At 35.1% G+C, this 16,358-nt stretch overlaps 1 protein-coding gene across 2 annotated transcripts in view; it reads right to left on the bottom strand.

The window, feature by feature from the left end:
• Positions 1-16,031, bottom strand: part of dnmbp (dynamin binding protein) — a 50,626-nt gene extending 34,595 nt beyond the window's left edge. For both annotated transcript variants that reach the window (XM_059532549.1, XM_059532550.1), the window contains exon 1: positions 15,660-16,031. The gene's annotated coding sequence lies outside the window, so the exon portion shown is untranslated. The remainder of the gene's footprint in view (positions 1-15,659) is intronic.
• Positions 16,032-16,358: the final 327 nt, after the last annotated feature.

The following is a 16,358-nucleotide window of genomic DNA, read 5'->3' as shown; positions in this document are numbered from 1 at the left end:
TGACCCGACTGAAAGGTGACAGGGGTCACAGCAGGACATTGCCAGGTGAAAGACTGTGTCTGAAAGTGACAGATGACTGCGTTCAAGTCAGTGTGTGATAGAAGAAGTAGAAGGAAAATACAAAATACTGCAGCCTTAAAGAGACTCAAAATCCAATCCACCTTTGTCCTAATTATTCGATAAGCACCGCCATGATAAATTATAACTTCAACTCAATTAATTAAACTGAAACCTTTAAAATATATAAATATAAAAATGTGCAAAGGGTTCAGTTGTGCATTAATTTGACTAGAAACACCAGAGACCAGAAATATAAAGCATCTTTCTGTTATGATGCAGGAAAAAGTGGATACAAAAGCCTAGTGTTAACCCACAGCGCTGCTCTTCCCCTGTGGCAGAGAGAGTATTCATTATGTTTAGAGTCAAAGAAGTGAAATCCACTCATGTACATATGCAAAGAATTTGGGGGTGAAAAAAAGAGAGAGAGAAAAAAAGCTTTTTAGTCAGGCAGTAACACATACACCCTTTTCTCCTGCACTCTGTCAGGTTCACAGTAATGTGCCAATAGCTATAGCTTTCTATATATACAGTGGGTACAGAAAGTATTCTGACCCCCTTAAATGTTTCACTCTTTGTTATATTGCAGCCATTTGCTAAAATCATTTAAGTTCATTTTTTTCCCTCATTAATGCACCCCATATTGACAGAAAAACCCAATTGTTGACATTTTTGCACATTTATTAAAAAAGAAAACCTGAAATATCACATGGTCCTAAGTATTCAGACCCTTTGCTCAGTATTTAGTAGAAGCACCCTTTCGATCTAATACAGCCATTTTCAGGTCTCTCCAGAGCTGCTCAATTAGGTTTAAGTCCGAGGTCCTGAGCACACTGGAGAAGGTTTTCGTCCAAGATATCCCTGTACTTGGCCGCTTTCATCTTTCACTCGATTGCAACCAGTCGTCCTGTCCCTGCAGCTATAAAAAAACACCCCCACAGCATGATGCTGCCACCACCATGCTTCACTGTTGGGACTGTATTGGACAGGTGATGAGCAGTGCCTGGTTTTCTCCACACATACCGCTTAGAATAATGATTATGGAGGCCACTGTGCTCTTAGGAATCTTAAGTGCAGCAGAATTTTTTTGTTACCTTGGCCAGATCGGTGCCTTGCCACAATTTTGTCTCTGAGCTCTTCAGGCAGTTCCTTTGACCTTATGATTCTCATTTGCTCTGACATGCACTGTGAGCTGTAAGGTCTTATATAGACAGATGTTTGGCTTTCCTAATCAAGTCCAATCAGTATAATCAAACACAGCTGGACTCAACTGAAGGTTCAGAACCATCTCAAGGATGATCAGAAGAAATGGACAGCACCTGAGTTAAATATATGAGTGTCACAGCAAAGGGTCTGAATAATTAGGACCATGTGATATTTCAGTTGTTCTTTTTTAATCTGCAAAAATGTCAACAATTCTGTGGTTTTCTGTCAATATGGGGTGCTGTGTGTACATTAATGAGAAAAAAAAAGAACTTAAATGATTTTAGCAAATGTCTGCAATATAACAAAGAGTGAAAAATTGATATATCCTTATCTGTAAATGTCACCAATTCACGCAAGCCTTTTTAATTTTGCATAAATGACAATCTGCGTTAAGTTTTAAATCTTTACTGAAAGAGTAAAGTGAGGCAAGGAAGACCAAATTCAGTGCAAAAACATTCATTGTGCTGAAATATCTGTTTTAACATTTATATTTAGGTTTAAAAGTCAACAAGCAGTGTGAGTAATTTATAATAGTAGGAACTTTGAGAGGACAGCAGCGTGTAATTGTCTGAATATAAATATAAGACGCTTTTACAGGATAGAGAAATGACAGTAAGAAGAGACTGATTGTGATCCAAGTGCGATAAAAAAAGAATTTTTAAGCTTTCTGTATTGGTTAGACCTCCAATATGTGTAAGCTTTTTAGTACCAGTAGTGCTATTTTTAATGCTATAATATAATTATTGCTGCTATATGTTAAAGGCAGAAAAAAAACTGTCAAGTGCTTTATAGTGTTTTTTTTATTCAGATACCCAATTAGTCAAAAATTACATAAACAATGCCAGCAAGCATGCAAGCTGTTATCAAAAATTATGTGAATAAATACAATTTAGTTGTTTCAGTTTGTTATTTGTCCAAAAATTACCATAACATTTTAAGAATTTTTTTTTTTTTTACAGATTCCTAAAAGATTTGTGTTTTGTCTTATGACAGGTGGTCTAATAAATTAAGCACTGTATGTTTTCATAGCATTCAGTTGGCACATTTTCTTCAAGGACACTGGGCAGAATGTGGAATAGTGTGTTTTTGTCAGTAAAATTAAAATAAAGAAAATAGGGGTTTTAATCCGATTAATCAAAAAAAATAATCGGCCAACTAAATTATCAAAATAATCGTTAGTTGCAGCCCTAGTGTATATTTGCTATGTATAGATAAATCAAACAAGTATATTTTTTAAAATATTTACATGTATATATTTATATAAATAAAGTTAATATACAAATAATATTTTTCTTAAATGTATACATGCATGTGTATTTATTTATTTACACATAATAAATATACACAGCACACACACATATATTATGTAAACAAAAACTTTTATATTGGATGCAATTGATCGTGATTAATAGTTTGACAGCACTAGACCAGTCTAAAATGCAAATAAGTCTAAAACCTTAAAAGCCCTTCATATTAAAATGCTGCCTATTAAGTGACTGATGGACTAGGAAGACAGGCAGCTGCTTTTGATTTTGGACACAGCCAATGTGTGTCAGTTACAGAAAGAATGCACTGACGTAACTCAAGAATACGAGGAAGTATCAAAGCTTTAAGCCTCACGAGAGAGGGTGAACCTTAAATATATCCTTAACATTACTGAGGTTATTTAAATAACCATTATAATCAGCTAAAAACTGTTGGGTCATACAAACATGCATACGTTGTTTCTCCAAAAGATTCAGAGTATTTGTTGCTTTGACCAGAGGAAATAAGTGAAACCAGAAAACTAACTGGGTAAAATTATTTCAGGCATTTTGCTGTTCTGATCAACACTCTGAAACAATGGAAAATTAGAAACTTGTTGACTCAGAAATTGATTCCAGTCATCGGCACACTCTCTGCATGCCACTTCAATAAACAGGCTAAATAAGCTGCTGTCAATGAAGGAAGAACAAACATGAACATGTTTAGACATGAGGGCAAACCCACAGAAACACTGGCTGTGTTTGTATGAGTGGATGAGTAACAGTATGTCTCTTTACTTTATTTTTGAGGGGGTGGGGGGGGGGGATCCCGGAGCAAGATTCCAATGAGAGCTGGATATTTCCAGCTGACGAGTCAGTTCATGTGAGTCATCATGTAGGAACTTCAGGCAGAGAACTGACATGTCATTACAGCCTACCTGCAGCTAGACATTTAACAATCCTCCAGGATTATTGTGAAATTTTATGACAACTATTTAACATCCAATACGCAAAAATAATCATGTCTTGACTTTGCAGTTTAATCAAAACATTTACTAGTAAACTATTTTACTATATATTTTAATATTAATTAAAAATATATAATAAAATAATGTATAAAAAATAATATATATATATATATATATATATATATATATATATATATATATATAAAATTTACATTTTTATAAAATTGTGTATTTGTATACATATATTTATGTATTTGTATTTATGCATTAGTTACAGTATATTATGAAAGAAAAAAAATGCTGTTAAGGCTTTCTGAATCCAGAAGCATTGTGTTGCTTCTTGGTTTCCCCCAGTTTGTCAAACTCAGTTCCTCTGAGACAGATGATTACGTACAGATGAGTGGAAATGTAGTAATAGAAGCAGTGGTTGCCTTTTTTTAACACATTTGGCAAATGTGACAAGTTATTCCTTGCTCAACACTTTCATAACTAACAGGGCAATCCAGAATGCTCCCAAAAATCCTAAGAAAAGTGGCAGATGGCCTGTTTTTTTTAACTAACTTCTACATTCTATGTGGTGTTAACTAGTGATAATCCAGCTAGGTTGAAGCAGAACTTCATACTCAAATCACCCCACCCATTTTTAGGAATTAGTGCAGAAACAGGACATGATCAAGTGTATCTGAAGCTCATATTGCAAATAATGCATACAACAAAATCACCAATATGCTTACAGACCATTTAATGAAGATGAGAACATCTCTACATCATCTCCTTGTATGTAACATTTATAATTTCAGGCTAAATATGATTTTTTTTTTAAATATGAATCTGTGATCAGAAGTCAAGACTGAAGGACACTCTGCTTCTTGGCCACTGTCACACAGAGCATTCAATAAAACAGAAACAAGCAGACATATGGTCCTGCTGCGATGTGAGGAGGTCACTAAACCAGATTAGTACTCTAGTAAAGATCACTCATTGTCCAGGCAGGAGGGGGAAGGAAGGTATCTGCAGACACACACCTCAAACACAAACAAAATAAAGGCTTGCACTGGATTACGAGAGAACAACAAGTCTGTGCAGTGTTTACAAAAAATTTAATGGACCCTCAACTTTAATAATTTCTCATAAATTCATTTGTTATTCAACAATTCCAAAACAAATCTGGTCAACAGAATTCAGCTGAATCCAATAATGCTTACTCAATCATTGCATGTTTATTATGGCTACATGCATTCTGTACTAAAACACAACTAATATTTGAGCAGTTAGTCAGACAAAAATCTTCTCTTATGAGACTCCCCCTTTTTCTGCCTTGACCAGATTAGATCGATCAGGCCTGATTTATCACAAAAAAAAATTAGGGAACACATTATAATGTACAGTATAAAAATGTTATTTTTAAAAAGTTAATCTAAATGTAAAAATGGGAAATGAACATGCACAATAACAAATACAATACTACTGAGTACTGACTGATACGATAAAACAAACAAACGAACAAAACTCTACTTTCCTACAGCAATCCATTCAGTCCATCTCCCAAATAAAAGCTCATTATAATTCTAAAACCGTGAATAATAAGAAACCATGCCCTGCTGAATCAATGCTGAAATTGTTTTAATGACACAATCAAATGCCAATGCTAAGAAAAGTTCATTTGAATTTTAAGGTCATCGAAAACATGAAACAGAAATGATGAGCAAATCTCAGGCTAATAAATAAAGATGAATGAACAAAGCAAACTAGTGAAAGAAAGAGAGGGTCTCTTTATTTGTGTGTGAATGAGACACTTGGCACTGGAGTGACAGTGGTGGTATAACGACAGACAGCTTTGTAAACACTCACTCTGCAGTCTTTCAAAGGGGTCACACACTCTCTCACACACACACGCAAACAGCTGGCATTAAGACAAAGAAGCAACTGTGCATCAGACGAAAGATTCAGTATTGAGGATTAATGTGACGTAACATTGCTATTGTTTATCTCTGTTTGTGCAGGTCACGTGCCGCCCTCACACTAGATCACAACTACTAATACAATGTATTTCTCTTTGCTGCCTGCTCATCTCTGAATCAGCTGACTTCGGTATAAATTGTTGGCAGAAAACCTCTTTTTCCATGATAAGGTTTATCTCCCAACCACCTGTGACTAGAGATCGACCAATATGGGTTTTTCTATAGCCGATGCCGATGTTTAGAGATCAGGGTCAGTCGATGGCCGATATGTGCTGCCGATTTTCCCCGTTCATTTGCATGCTAAAATGTCACACTAATAATAAGTGGATGCACAACATTTCTAAACTTATCATCATTTATTGAGCACTGAATTGAACCATCTCTTGAATCTTAATTTTGTGCACTGCACGGTATCAAAATAAAAAATTATATATATATATATATATATATATATTAAAAAGTCAATCATCTACATAAAAGTTTTAGAGCATTTATCAAGCAGAATTTTTCATGTTTGTTCTAACATAAATGAAAAGTTAAATATACATTTAAATAAAATAAATACAATTTTACAAATAAAAATCAATTAAACTGAAAAATATAAAAAAATAAAATATATAAAAAATAAATAATAGTAGTGCTGCAAACAAACTAGCAACCAGCAACATTTGTGTTTGGTATAAATGACACAGAACATCTAAAGTGCATTCTATATAAAATTTATGTTATGCCAAGGACGTTTTTGCTCATGTGAAGAGGATGATCTTTTCTGTCTAGTTTACATTAAAAAAATAAAAAAGTTTATAGTTTGACATTCATATACATTGCGAATATGGAAACATTTGGATATGTGCAGAACGAGACGTAAGCAATAACCTCCAAATACAATCTCTTGTTCGTTATCTGGCTCGGCTCGGTGTTCATCTTCAGTTCTCTCTTCACAGCAGTTCAGTCAGTGTACTGTTTGAGTAAATGAATTACTCCGGGATATTGGTTTGTTTTAACTCAGAGGGAGTGTCAGCCACATTTAAAAAAGTTAACAGCTTAAGTCATTTGTGGATTAATGCTTATTGCAGACGTGAACCGTTTCAAACGATTCAGTTCGATTTGGTGAACTGGTTCAAGAAGATCCGGTTACATCAAATGATTCGTTCGCGAACCGGATATAACTGAACTGTTGTGTTTTGAACTCTCTCACAACAGACACGGAAGAGAAGACAATGCTGAATAAAGTTGTAGTTTTTGCTATTTTTGGACCAAAATGTATTTTCGATGACCCTCCGATGTCACATGGACTAATTTGTAGATGTTTTTATTATCTTTCTGGACATGGACAGTATACCGTAAACACACTTTCAATGGAGGGACAGAAAGCTCTCGGACTAAATCTAAAATATCTTAAACTGTGTTCCGAAGATGAACGGAGGTCTTACGGATTTGGAACGACATGAGGGTGAGTCATTAATGTCATAATTTTCATTTTTGGGTGAACTATCCCTTTAAGGCTATTAATTGATCATTAATTTAAACAACGATCGATCATAGAAATTATCGAATAATGACAAACCTAAATGTAAATGAGGGCTATACGGCTAAATTTGTCCCTTTCACCCGATTGCTGTTGAGAAATCTCAGATCTGATTAAAGGTTTTGCAAGTTCAACATGGGTTATAGGTCGAAAGTTGAATGAACGAGTACTTATGTCCTTTCGATTTCTTACAGGTTGAGTTGTTGTTGCCCCTAACACGCTAGCATTCTGCTAATGAATGTGAATGTGTATGACGTCATTGACATTTTAAAAGACTTTTTAAAGCAAATAAGTGACTCTAAAAAATCTAACACGTAGCAATGTGTAATTTCTTTGCATCTCCTTTCGAATACAGCATTCAAATTACTAGACAAAAAATTATATTGAGAAAAGTGGATTTTGAGGGGTATACCGCCATTGACCTCCATTCATTCTGCACTCGTCCTGTGAGCGCCCTCATATGGAATCAAATTGGAACTGCAACCAGTTCAGAAGCCGGAAGTGTAGTGAGAGTGAAACTTCTCGCCATATTAGGCATTCTTTGGCGCTACTAAACACGGATATCGGCCAATACCGATATATTTAAAAAATGACAAATATCGGTCGACCTCTACCTGTGACCCCAACAAGACGACATCAGAGTTAAATCTCACTGTTTCAAAATCCTGCTCCACAAAACTGTATATTAATAATGACATGATGTGTCAAATTTTACTGTTATGCTAAGGTTTTTAGGGTAATGTGGAGAGTTGAAGCTGAAAAGTGTTTAAGGACATCAGTGGAAACAAATTAAATACGCCATCATTTTTGCTCATAAAGGTAAGAATAATACATTGTAACGGAACTGTAAAGAGGCTATTTTTATTTGTGTGCATTCACAATATCAAGAAAATGTTGTGTGTTTAAAATAAAGAAAATAAATAGGATGCGCCTGCCGTCTCGGTCTGGAGCAGGAGCGCTCCACAAAAATGCACTGAAACATATTTTCCACCGAATATTTTCCTTACAGACATGATGAATATATCTATTGAAAGCTTTAAATGACTACAAAACAAATTAATTCAAATCCCAAACAAAAACTCTTATTATTATTATATAATCTATAAAGATGCATTTCTTTCTAAAGGTGAGTCCAATGATGAGATGGTAAGTCAGGATCATCAACTTCATTGGGACGAAAACTCATAATTTGCATATGTTTTTAAGCATTGTGGTTTAAAAACAAGTGATTTAATCCATTGAAATGCAAATAACAGCATATGCACAAGCTGTCTGTTTCTGAGCGTGATTTCTGCAATTGGTACAGATTGAGGTTGGGTCATATTCAAACCTTAAACGAACCGTACCAGAGTTCGTTTGGAAGCGGACCGAGACCACCTTTTCAGTTGGGTCTCGGTACAGTTGTTTGGTCCGCACCTGCTATATTCACACCTGCCAAAAATGTCTGCACCAAGAGAGGAAACTAACTTGAGTTCGATTCAATTGAACCAACCAAACAAGACAGGTGTAAATACGCCTGAAAAAACACTCCTATTTTAATTAGTGAAGCTATCTACATTGTATGATGAATGAGGTTGCACTTTATTTTACAGTACGTGTACTTACATGTACTTATAGTGTACTTACAGTGTATTTATCTAAGAAAGTTCTGGTAATACAAGGTAACTACATGGGGTAGGGTTAGGTTTAGGGGTAGGTTCAGGGTAAGTACCTAGTTATTACATAGTTATTGAAATTACTATAATAAGTACATAGTATGTACATGGGGAACAGGACTGTAAAATAAAGTGCTACCATGAATGAATCTCTTATACTTACATTGCACGTACATCTGCACTTTGTTGCTTGTGATGAGAGAATTTGTGAGTCAGAATAAGTCTGAACAAAAACACTAACAGATAACTCATCTGAATGCAAATGTAAAAGATAGAAAAAACATAGGGCAGGACTTTTTGAAGACCATCTGAAGTGATAGAGGACAGATGTTGAAAAATAGAGGCATTTTTGATTTAAGATTCCAAAGACTTTTATATCCTTCAGAATAGGGTATCCCAAACTTTTTGTAAGCTGAACAACTTTGACTTAAAATATTTACCAATGAAATTTACTTTAATTTTAATAAAAAAAATAAAATAAATAAATCTCTCATTGACAATTAATGTCACATTACATGCAGGTTAATAAATAAAATATTTAATCTTTAAGAATATTTTATGTTTTATTTTCATTGATTTATTGTAATTTTGCAGTTCCCCTGCAGTTCCCTCATGAACCTAGAAGGGTTTGCAAACTTAAGTTTGGAAAACCCTACCTCAGAATAACATGGAATGATACATTTTCAGATGAAAACAGCGTCAATTTTCATTTCATGTTGACTTTAAACTTCCAATATATTCTAACTGAGTTGTCTCATTTAGTTGTCACAGAATTTGTACTTTCTTTGTTGTGATGGAAACCGGTTGCATGAATTATAGTAAGGGCACAGTTTAAAACACCAGCTAAAGCCCACCCACATATCTGTCTCTGTCCTGGTGTATAGGAATAAACATTTTAAGTGTACATATCCTTCATCCCTTTCCAAACTCGAATAAAAATGTGGACGTCGCTGTCCTTTCGCTTTCTGTATGATTCACTGTCATGAATAGATGTGATCCAACCCTGGATGGAGTCTAAATAAAAACATCCTTTTTTTATATATACACGTCAACCGTCTTCCTCATCCCTCTCCTGATCCAAGACACTCCCTTTAAAAACCATCCCTTTCCTCTTTTTCCGGTTCTCCTGCAGTGTTCCCTCTCTGGAACTGCTTTTATTTATTAAACAGGTCCGATTTCATGCCAACAATAGTGGGAGTTATATGGGGAGGTGGGTCGTGCCCTGCCCTTTTCTGCTATTGCAACACACATTCAGGACTGGAAGCTTCCATATTGTGGCACAGGTCTGCTGCTTTTTATATTACTGTTGGGTGTTTACAGCACTGGCATTGTGTGTGCCCACAGTCAGGCACGTGTGTGTTGCATGCATTTAAATGCATTCATTTCAAAACAGCCCTAAATGAGGATCATTCTAGATTAACTCAAACTGTCTCAGCATGGGAGAAAATGCAATAGATTTTGAAAGGATCAGGGTTGTGGGAAGTAATCTTGTAATAACAACAAGAAGCAATAAGGCTAATACAACTCCAATGAAAGAGGAAATCTATTACAGGATGTGGGCTGTGTGCGAAACTGCCTGTCAGTCAATTACTTAATAGAAAGGGTTTTTGGTATAACAGTACCTACTAAAAGTCGCTTACAAGGCTTTTGAGACACTAAAACATCAATTCAATTCAACATCAATTTGTTAAGCTTGACACAAACTCATACTCACATAATTATGAGACACAATGTAAGAAAACAGATTCTTTCAAGGTGAAGACATGATCAAATCCTACGTTAGTTCTACAATGATTCTATTCTCTAAATTAAAGAAGTAGCCCAAAAATGACATCATTCAAGACTGCTTTTTTCCATACAATTGCAATGAACAGGAATAAAGCTTTCAAGCATAAAAAAAGCACCATGAAAAATCATAAAAATGGTCCATAAGACACCTGTACAGTATATTCTTCTGACGTGATACAAAAGCTGAACAGACATAATTTAAGTTTTAATTCAGGAAGCTTTGACATAATAGAAGTAGCACTATTTTTAGGAAATGGGTGATATAGTTTACAAAACTATATGAATCATTTGTTTTGAATCTGATTTGATTCTCCTCGAGTTGAACACAATGACTAAGCAACTTTTTCACAGTGGTAATAGCCCACTAAGGAGAAGATTATGACAACTTCAGTGTTCTACGGAAGAACGTAAATGACACCAATAGCTTTCTCTATCTATAAACACTCTCGCACGGCTCTTACTTTACTTCTCAAAGCACCCACACTTCCTTATTCCATTGCTTTCTCTGGTTGCAATGTTTCTAAGCTGGCTTCTCAAAAAAGAGGATGGGAGGTGTATCTTTGGCAGGTCCGAATGGAGTTTTACGGGGAAATCCAAGGTTCACAAGAGACCATGCATTGGGAACTTTCCCTGTACAAACACTGTCTTGAGAAGCACAACCCAGATGGACACGGTAACTGTGGAGACCAAGAGGTTCACAAGCCTGTGTGAGATAGGACTTTCTGAAATGTCACATTCTCCCAGACACACTTCCCCCAAAAACACAACCTTGAGGGGCTGGCTATTCTTTATTTACAGGCTATGTAGAAAACAATCTTCTAAAGAATGAGGCTATCGTATCTAATGAGGCTACTGGACTACGGCCTACCGCTGAGGATTAAAGAAGCTCAAATGATTTGCAAAGAGGAATGTTGTTCCACAGAACATTTAAGAAAAACAAAGACAACACTATCAAATATTTATCTATGAGAATGTGAAACACCTAAAATACCACGAGGAAGCCCCTTTTAGGACAGCGATGGTTCCTGTTACCGTTTATGAAGTTCAGAGCAATTTGCATTAGTGAAATAAGGATCTGAAACAAGTTTATTATTACTTTACATGGTGACTAGGCCATCGTTTGACATCAATTAAAAATACTCAGAAGTATAAAAGATGTTTAGTTGGCCATAGGTGTGTACCTTGGATAAACAGCGAACAGCTTTGGAGTGTGTTTCCAAAAAGCAAGTATGGTCGCAAGTTCCCTCATTACCAACAGAGTTCAATGGAACAAACGACCATAGTTAGCTTACGATGATTTTGGGAAATGCACCCCAGTTTGATTTACAAGTTTTCAATTCAATAATGCTTTATGCAAACAGAGAACAATTTTATTTCCTGATTAACTGAGATTAATTTTGATTCACAGGTTTCTGATCTCATTCAAAATCAATCTAATTATATAATGCCGATGCAAAATTTTGTTTTACAAACATTATAATAAACACTGTAAACATAGATAGGCTATTTTAGATCCCCTTACTCCACAACAATCCTTTCAATTAACAGTATATAAAAGAATAAGAATTAAAAATATAAGATATAGCAATATAAACAACAAGCCAAAACAAATTGATTTAGGCTAAAACAAAACTGAAACCAACGTTGGGTCTCTCATTCGACACAAGATCAAATGTTTCCGTATTTGCGATATATCTGAATGCCAAATTATTATTTATTATGTAGCTACTTCACTCGTGTTTCAATATCCAAGTAAAGTAAAAATATATCGTATAGGCCTATTTATTCATATATATATATATATATATATAGCCTAGTTTTATTATGTTTTTCTCCGGTCGCAGAACTGATGCAGGTGGGTGATGTGATATGATGAACATGTGAATCCTCATTTTCTATTGTTTGCTGATTTTTGCCCATATAAAAATAATTCTCAGGAAACAAATGTTAGTATTTTTAATGGGTCACAGACACACTTATCCTTTCTAATTTAATTCAATTCTAATCTTGTCTGTTAATGATTAATAATCAGTTAATGAGCATCGGTTGTCAGTTAGGAAAAATAACTGCAATGAACATCCCTAATTGGATTCCATAACGATTTTGCAAATTGAGAATTATTTGATTCTATTTGCAATGAAATTCAACAGGTTTTTTATTTGATTCAATATTTTGTCTATTGCTATTCCTCAATTAGATTGGATTTAATTAAAATTTGCAGTTTTTTGCTTTGATTCAAATTAAACTTGATTCAACAATGGAATTTATTTTGATTCCATTTTTTTCACGAGTCATACTGTAGGTTTTTGGTTGTACTCAAGAAAGATTTTGCTAATTCAGAATTATTTGATTATGTTTGCAATTAAATGAAATTTGATTTTGATTAATGATTTGACTCTTTATACATATAAAAATATTCCGATGCCATACAGCCTATTTTTGAGAACTGTGAGAGCATAAAGATGCTCACTGTTTGCATTAATCTGCATATTCTGTCATTACTTTATTTGTTATATTTTTAAATAACAAATGAAACATTATCTAATGATGATAGCATTTTAAACCCAAGTTTCCATCATGATGAACACCAATATGAATCAACAGAATTTGTAACTGGAAAGTTTTCTGAAAATTTCGTTTAGCAAACAGAAACAACTCTATAGAGACCAAAATACACAACTTTACAATTTACCACATGTAATAATGTTTTGACTGACTTTGTCAATTAGACAACACAAAGTCATGTTATAACTGACTCATTGAGAGAGGTGTCATTTAGATCCATGTGCAATACGAGCAACACAAGGTCCCAAGAACACAGCTGGTGTTCTAGACAAATGGCAGCCATCAGTTGTTGCACGAATAGTAGTATCCACTGAATCTGAATGGTGCACATGACAAAACAAACTGATATCAATTACAGTACATGGGCTGAGAGATGCAATGTAAGCTTACTGTTGAGTCAAAGAGTCTCAAGGGATAATAATGCTCTCTCATACAGACAATGCCAAATCTCTATTCCCTGATTAATTAAGATGTAATTTTTCCAGTGTCAGTTGTGGCTGGAAAAGAATGCCAGGAATGTTCCCAAAATTCTTTTCTTTGGGCTACAGTGGAGTGATGTCTCTACATGTTATGAACATAACCTGCACTCTACAGCGAATATAATCAAAATGACATCTTGTAATGGAGGCAGGTCAACAGCGGCCTCTGTAAAATCACAAATACAATTTTGAGAGGCAGGTGATGTTTTGCAAGACAGCTGCAGTGCATTAATGCATTAGCTGCTGTCATGTTTCATATACACGCTTCTTCTTATAATATCAACATAACATGGCTCGAATGACAAAGCATAGACAGGGAATACTACTGCTGTCCAAATTAATAATTCATACCCTGCACATGCAACAAGGAACGTAGTCTACACATAGTTCTCTACATCAACACCTAAACACTAAGGTATTTTAAATATAATGTATTCAAATATATTCAAAGGAGCACTAACAGTAAAACACTTTCTCTATTTATTATTTTTCTTTATAATTAAAATGTTATGTATGTAACATTGTATATATATTATTTTCTAATCATAATATAGCTACTTTTTGTAAAGTTACAAACAATATTTTTGTATGTAATAATATTTTAAATATTTTACATGCCATTCTAGGTCCAAATAACAGCTTGCGATACCAGGAAAATGGGTACAACATTTAATTTCTGTGTGATATGAAAAATATGGTTATTTTGTCTGCAGTATAAGACTTTGTTTGTGTTTTATTTTATGTTTCTGTATTGTTATGATAATAATTCAATACATTTAGCTTAATACCAGTTTGAAACCGTCCAGTAGTCTTAATTTTTTCACTGAGAAATGTTTGTCAACACTTATTTTTAAATACAATAGTAAATAACTGAAACATTATTTTGTATCTGATGATGCTAGCCCATAGTGAGTGAAAGGTGAGAAATTTAAAAAAGCAAGTCAGTTTTGTATCCTGCTTGTCTTGTTAAAGTATATTTTAACCTCATTGTCTACTGATAGCTCTAAAGAAAAAGGCCTAAACCGGTTTCACAGGTGCTAACTGTATGAGTGAGGTCTGAATGACAAACAACACAACAATGTTTGAGTACATCGGGTTTCAAAACAGACAAATAAAGAGTGTTCCGTTAATCTTTTGGTAAATACAGCACCGTTATGCTGGCCAACACCTATACAAGTGTATTCTGCGCTGATGAATAGCACACATAGTTTGATTTAGGTGAATGAATGGTGTCCCAAAGTCTGACACACTACTGCTCTCACGGCAAGAGCGACAACTGACTGAACAGTTGCTATTTGACAGGTGACAAGATCATCAAATCTACATGCCGTTTCAATTGGCTTGTGGTCCTTCAAAAAATATACTGTTACTGTTCAGTTTGACTGATATGGATATTTATGGTTTACCATAGTTGCCACAGAATCACCATATTTGAATAAATGATTCATGCTTTCCTGCAAATGTAAGTACACCTAGCCCTGCTTAAAATCACATCCCTGTCTAAGCTGGTTTGCTGGCCTCCAAGCTTAATCCGGTCTGTCTGTTTGCTGATTTTAGCTATTTCAGCTGGTCAGGAGACTGTGTTGTCAACCAATTAAGACTCATAAAACAAGTTTACCTTCAGCCTGGCCAGGATGTGAGACCACCATCGTAAACCAGCAAAATATCTAATGATGGTTTACGTTTTTCCTTTTTATTTTTGTATATTTAGCTCACTGAATTGACTTCCTGAACTAATAACTGAACCTACTCAAAGTTTTGCATATAACTCTAAGCTCTTTGATTATTAATAACTTTTAACGAGTCGGTTAGAGCGAAGATTCAATTAGTGACTCACTTATAAATCACAAAAGAGACTCATTGACTGTAACAGTGTGATCTGACGAACGAGCAACAGAACGAATCAATTCAGAAGATTCGAATCACTAAAAAAGAATCGAAACTAGAACACTAGCAGATTACACTAGCGTGTTTTATAATGGAAAAAATTAAATAGATGTGCATGCTAGTCGATGCTGGACATATATATGGCACAAAATTCCCTCAGCACCGTTATTTATGCAAAATACAGCAGTATAACAAAAGACACAATGTTATAAGTGAACCACTTCGCGGTTTATCTTCAGTTCAGGATGTGACCGAGGCTACTATTAAAACCAGTGCAAGACCATGAGCTTCATACAGGATTAAATTCAACGTTTCATTTACCTGTGTGATCACAAATGCCCTCAATGCGATTAGACTGCGTTGCTGAAAAGGCTCCACTGAAAACCGACAGCAAGGGAACGTTCAGTAACGTTAGATGCTCGTGCTCGTTTCCATTTTGCCATTAACTTTGTATCGTTCAACGTTGCTTAGAAATCAAACATCAGATGAAGGCAACAGGCGTTTCTCCCGCCTGTCATTACTTGGCTCACACGTTGCAGTTGATCCGATCCCGATGGTTATCTACGCCACGGCGGGATCAGCTGTCATCCCAATGTAAGTCCCAGCAGCAGGCTGATCCTCGACTCCCTCCATGCTGACATCAACATCAACACACCACCCCCGAGCGCAGGGCTGCCTTCAACATGCCTGAAGGAAATTCCTAATAACACAAGGTATTACGTGTCCGTTGACTCCTCGGCGTTTTGAAATGAGGGAAATAGTCCAGTGACATTACAGTCTGTAATCTGAAACAAATGGATATCGTCATATTTTATTTTACTGTTCTGTAGTGACACTACGTCATATAAGGGCAACGTGAAGTCAAACGGTTTGTTACATTATGTTACAGTATTTGTGATTTTTAAAATGATGTAGGTTACAAGAACTTTAAAAAGAACAAAAGATTATAAGTATTTGTTCATCTCTGGGAACTCATGGCATGTAGACTTTTAGAAAAACAAAAAACTAAAATACTTAAAA

Source organism: Carassius carassius, chromosome 40, assembly GCF_963082965.1.
Source record: "Carassius carassius chromosome 40, fCarCar2.1, whole genome shotgun sequence".
NCBI lineage: Eukaryota > Metazoa > Chordata > Actinopteri > Cypriniformes > Cyprinidae > Carassius > Carassius carassius.
The sequence above is the reverse complement of the archived record's forward strand: the minus strand, read 5'-3'. Positions and strand labels throughout refer to the sequence as shown.